General features: G+C 42.4%; 1 pseudogene; it reads left to right on the plus strand.

The window, feature by feature from the left end:
- Positions 1–3,127: 3,127 nt before the first annotated feature.
- On the plus strand, positions 3,128–5,048 carry LOC110741798 (annotated as a pseudogene).
- Positions 5,049–5,988: the final 940 nt, after the last annotated feature.

Here is a 5,988-nt window from a genome sequence, read left to right on the forward strand (position 1 = left end):
TTCAAAAAAAGGAACAGGAATGAAGGAGAAAGGAAGAGGGAGGGAGGGAGGAAGGGAGGAAGGAAGGAGGGAGGGATGAAAGGAGAGAGGGAGGGAGGGGAGGAGGGAAAGATGGAAGGAAGAAGGGAAGGAAGGAAGGAAAGAAGGAAGGAAGGAAGGAAAGTGGGAGGGAGGTAGGGAGGGAGGGAGGGATGGGGCAGGGGAGGGGAGGGGGGGAGAAAGAGAGAGAGAGAGAGATGCCCTTCAGAGAGTATCTCTGCATTAGCAATTAAAAGCTGGCAAGGAGCTGGTCATCTATCCTCCTCTGAAGATATTTATTTGTGTCACAGTTACTTTGAATAAAATAGTAAAAGATTATCTTTTTAACCAGCTTAGCAAGTCCCAACCATTTTCAAATCTGAGTTTCTGAAAGGTCTTTGTCCTTCTCTTTTCTAAAGCATTTTCATTATACGAATAGAGTAGCCAGAAACCAGAGTTTTTCAGGAAACTCAAAACCTGAAAAACGAAATAGTTCTTATATAATTGGCAGGGATCCTATACTGAGTGTTGAGAATTATAGAACATGCTCTTCTACCATTTTCATAGCCATGGACAGGCTGAGCATGCAGGAGGCCAGCCATAATACCTTGTGTAATAAGGCATGCACCATGTTAGAGGAAAACAAATCCATCCAACCAGACAGTCTCTGTTGGTGGCTGCCCTAAGGTCATGACTCATCCTACAGTGGATGAGCTACTTTTCTTGAGATATAGAAGTCCTGGAACTCAGAGTGTCTTCACTCCCCTGAGCCAATTGCCTTGCTGTCCCGCTTCCACAGATGGAGAAAATAGTAAAGTGAACGTGGTGAAATAACCAGGGAGAGAACCTGAATTCTTATCCTTACTCCATTACTCAACCTGTGAGATCTTGAGTGAAATCAAAACCCTTCGGGGACTCTAATTGTTCTGATAGGAGATATGAATAATAACACTTCTGTGACATACATCACAGCTGGCATTGGAGGTCAAGTGGAAATATATACCTTCCAGGCTTTAGAAATTGTCAAATATAGGATAAATCAGAATAAAGGATGTAAACATTAGTATGCAAAATGATATGGTTTTGCTGTGTCCCCACCCAGATCTCATCTTGAATTGTAGTTCACATAATCTCCACATGCTGTGGAAGGGACCTGGTGGGAAGTAATCGAATCATGGGGGCAGATTTTGTCCATGCTGTTCTTGTGATAGTGAAAAAGTCTCATGAGGTCTGATGGCTGTATAAAGGGCAGTTACCCTGCACACCCTCTCTTGCCTGCTGCCATGTAAGACATACCTTTGCTCCTCTTTCACCTTTTGCCTTGGTTGTGAGGCCTCCCCAGTTATGTGGAACTGAGAGTCCATTAAACCTCTTTCTTTATAAGTTACCCAGTCTTGTGTATGTTTTTTAGCAGCATGAAAATAACTAATACACAGAATAAATGTGACCACATTCATATTGCCAGAATAAGTGTTCTTAGCTGCAGGAGAATGAGCCCTCATGCCAGGCCAGATTGATGAGGGGTTACTTTGTGATGATTTAGAGTTTCATGAGGGTCTTGAAGACAAGAGAAAGAGAAAGCATTCTAGGCTACAAGAAAGGTGCGGAAATAAACTTGGACGCCAAAATGTTTGATGTATGTTTAAGGAGCAGTAAATAAACTAGATTACTGGCTGGAGCAGACCAAGTGTGTTAGCAAAGTTGTGGGACATGAATGTGGAAAAAGTAAGTTGAAAACACACCATTGGAGGCCTTGAATGGCAAGTTTAGATATTTGGGTTGTTCAGAAGAAAAGGGCCAGTAATTTTAGAGTAATGACTTGGCAATAGTGTGCAACTACATCAGGGAGAGATGGGCAGCAGCCAGACCCTACTAGCAGCCATTGCTTTCATGCATCTAGGGACAGGATAAGGAATTAAGCTGAAGCTATCATTGTGTTGGCTGCTCTGAAGGACCTGGTAGCTGAAGAGGCTGTAGGGAGAATGAAGAACCACTTCCTCTGAGTTTGGCTGGTATAAGGAAATGAGATACTATTGTTGGAAATGGCGAACATATAAGAGGGAATTCTCATCCTGGGAGGAAAAATTAACTCACTTTTCAGCCTCAGTGTTTGAGGGGAGGAACATATGGGTCTTGAAAGGATTCTAATTCACCACACAGAAAAGGGCTTTGAGGAAAGAAGGGGCATGAGGGGGCTTGGACCCCCTCCCCCGCTCCCAGAGAAAGACAGGTGGTAACCATTGCCAAACATTGATAGACTGAGAAGGCTCTCCAAGAAAGGCATGACGAAGGCTTAGAGAACTCCAGCAAGGAGGGAGACAGCTTCCAGAGGAACCTGAATAAGGGAGAAAGAAAGGCTGAACTCTCACATTCAAACCCTTGGTGGTCTGAGCCTGACCTTCCCTGTAGGTCTCCCACACAGAGGAAAACTGCAATTCAAGACAAATGTTTCTGAACTAGGCAAATGGGGAGTCAGACACCAAGGAGTGCTAATTTATATTTAAATACAACATTTTTATTACTTTTCTAGAAATTTGACACCAACCCTCATTTTAAACTAGACAAAGCAGCATAACTTTTTTCTTTCAAAATGATTGACACTCAAAAGGTAATACCCTTTAAATTCCTCCAATTAAAGCAAATTTAATTTTAAGTTTAATTAAAGGAAACTTTAATTAGAAAGAAGATTAAATTTTAATTAAATTTCTCTAAAATCTTCATACCGGCCTTTACAGCTAATATTTCTGTCAGAAATCAAATCCCTCCTTAATATTCTAAAATTCTTTTCTAGCATTTTCCTTCGTATTAAAACAGCATCTCACCAGCTGTACCTGCCACTGTGAAAATTATTCCCATCTTAAAATACTGGAAATACAACGGAGAAACCAAAGTCTCCCTGGGCAGAGAAGGAAAAACAACATATTCTATTATTGATGAGATTTTTATTTTCCATCTCCTCCCAGTCCTTTCTGAAGCGATTAGGTGTGATGGGCCTGCTGTGAGCCAGTTGTACTGCATCCACAGCATCAACAAATATTTATGGAACACCTACTGTGTGCATGGCCCTGCACTAAGTTTCCTGTCTAACAGGGAAATGTTAAAATCCTAGCTCAGCCAGAGACACTAGCCGACAGAGCCTAGACGACAAACTACACCTAGTGGTTTCTTGACGGCTGCTTCGTTCCCAGAGTCAGGAAGAGAAATGCCATCTCCTCCCAGCTGGTCCAGCATCTTCCCCCTGCCCCAAGCTGCTTGATGCTAGCGAGAAAGGCCTTGAATTAAGAGACATAAGTCTCAGATTCTAGACTTAAATCGTCATTAGATAACAATATTATCTTTGGGAAAACCCTAAACTTTCCATTTTTCACATTTCTCTTTTGTAAAATGGGGTAATAAAACCCAAGGATGTCATAAGGATCAAATGAATTAACATAGATAGAAAAAGATTCTGAGAACGGCAAATTGCCGGTTGGTGTAACTTATGAGGATATTGCTGACTGGCCTTCCCCTTCACCCCGCAGATTCTGCCTGCTTTAAACACTCTAGCTGGGTCCTCAGCCGTCCCCGGATGTCTTCCGGTTCATTGCTTGCTGTTCTCACATTCACCATGCTGTAAAGGTGGTTCTGTTAATCTTCCTTCCCACAACTACCTCCTGTTACCACATTGCGTGTCCTCATTCCTTTCCTCTCAAGACCTCTTCTTGCTCTCTGTCAACCCATAACCAAGCTCACCTCCTCCCAGAAGCCAGCACTGAGCAGAGCCCCGGACAGGGAACATTCCCTTGCTCCTGATACTCCTTTAGACACGCACCCTCCCCCAGACTGCTCTACGCTCTGGATACTGACATATAGCAGAGCCTCTGCCTCCAGAAATGTGGAACATACTTCAAGACCCCCAGCAGAAGAGTGAAGTTAAAATAAAGTGAGAATAACGAATTTCATTAAGGCCTCCCCAGGCAAGGATGCCGGGGCTTGGCAGCGGGCTGAGGCAGCTCAGGGCAGCATTGAGTACTCGGGGCTCCACTCGGCTCCCTCTTGGCACCAAGATGCAGAGGAAAGCTGGCGCGATGACGAAGGGTAAAAGCCAGATCAAAGAACCAGAGAGACCACTTCCTCCCTTAGGTCCTGTGGCAGTTGTTTCTGAAGGTTGTGTCACCATAGCCATCCATGCCAAACCTGGCTCCAAACAAAATACTGCAACAGATTTGACAGCAGAGGCGGTACATGTGGCTATCGCCAGCGCCTCCATTGGAGAGGGAGGATGATGCTGAGCTTTACAGCGTATCTGTCCAAGGTTTTAGAACTCAGGAAGAGTGAGGTGGTTTTGGATAAGGGTGGTACCTCGCATGAAAAGGTAGTGAAGCTTTTGGCCTCCACAAATCTAGAAGAAATCTTGAGGAAATTTACAAAGAAAGCTGAAAACAAAGCAAGAAATGGAAACTACATCCTTGAGAAACTTTTATTACTAATGATGAAGAAGTCGTTACATGCACATTCAAATACATATATGACTCCAAAAAGTAGACATTTGAAAAATAATATATATTGAACATATATATTATGTTCAATATTGAACATAGGTTCTAAAATCCCTGACCCCAAACAGCCTGGAACCTGTTACTCTGATTTCATGGCATTATAGAATAACAGAGCTGGAAAGAATATTCAAAGTGACCTGATTTAACACCTTTCATTCTCTGGTGGGGCTTCTGATATCCAGGAGTTGACAGACTTGTTCAAGATCATAACATGCAAGATGGCAACTCAAACCCAACACCCGTGACTCCTTGTTGAATGCAGTTTATCCAGCTTGTAAATTAAAATGACCATATCTCCACGACAGTTCTGGAATTCTGGGGATTGCCTTCTAATCCTGTTTACAAGTAACAGAAAACCTGTTACACTGTTCTGTAGTGTTACCTTATATTTTAAAATGCTTATGTAAATGAAAGAAAATAATTTTTTACATCTTTTAAAGACTATATTGACCATTTTATTAAAAAGTAATGAATAATCATGACTTGTAATTAAACATGAATTATATGTTTGAGAAAAAAAAAGAATTTCATTAAATGAAAGGTATCATGAATTTACTTGACAGGAAGAAAAATCTCATCTTCACATGTTTCTAGGTTGAGTTTCCCATCCCTGTAAAGAAACTGTGCTAAGCTCTGTGCCCTGTACTCCTTGTACATGTCAATCACACACCCCATTTCCTTCAGTTCTAATACGTGCAAGGGCCTGTGATGCATGCTCTGGAGAGAAGTTTTCTAACTTTATGTGTTATTATCCCCTAACACGCTAGATGCCTCCTCCTCAGGGTGCCTTTCACCCTGGACCTGGAACACCACTGTCTCCTAAATCCTATCCTCACCCAATCTTCAAGATCTCAACCAAACCCAACCTCCTGGAAGTGTCTGACTCCTCAGCCGTTTCTTCTGAATTCTTGAATTCCTAGGGTTTGGTGACACAGGATGAAGTATTTGATACAGGATTTGGTGTTGTTCTTTGCTATACCCTGTGAGTCCTGTCTGTCTCCTCACCTCGCTACAGCTTTTCCAAAGAAGGATCTGTGTCTTTTGCTCTTTCTGAAGCTCTTGCTGTGCTCAGGCTGCTTCTGCAGGCATACTAGGGAACCAATAAACACTTCTTCCTTAACTGTTTTTTAAAAGGGAATAGAAGCCGTATTCTATTTTGTCTACTGGTGCAGGGTACACCAGAGATGTAGTAATTCTCACAAAGCCGCAGAGACAATGATGACATGAGCCTAGAAGCAAGCAAAAATGAGTGATAGACGGAAATAGAAAATGGAAGAACAATGAAGGTTGCTTAAATCAGTAAGTTTAGCACAAGATAGAAGTGAAAATACGGAGGCTGACTTCTTCTAGAAGTGTGTGGGAGTTTAAGAGACCCCCAAAGTGAGATATATAAGCCAAGGGCAGAGACCACAGAGAAGATTGTGTTTCCATG

Source organism: Papio anubis, chromosome 19, assembly GCF_008728515.1.
Source record: "Papio anubis isolate 15944 chromosome 19, Panubis1.0, whole genome shotgun sequence".
NCBI classification, from domain to species: domain Eukaryota; kingdom Metazoa; phylum Chordata; class Mammalia; order Primates; family Cercopithecidae; genus Papio; species Papio anubis.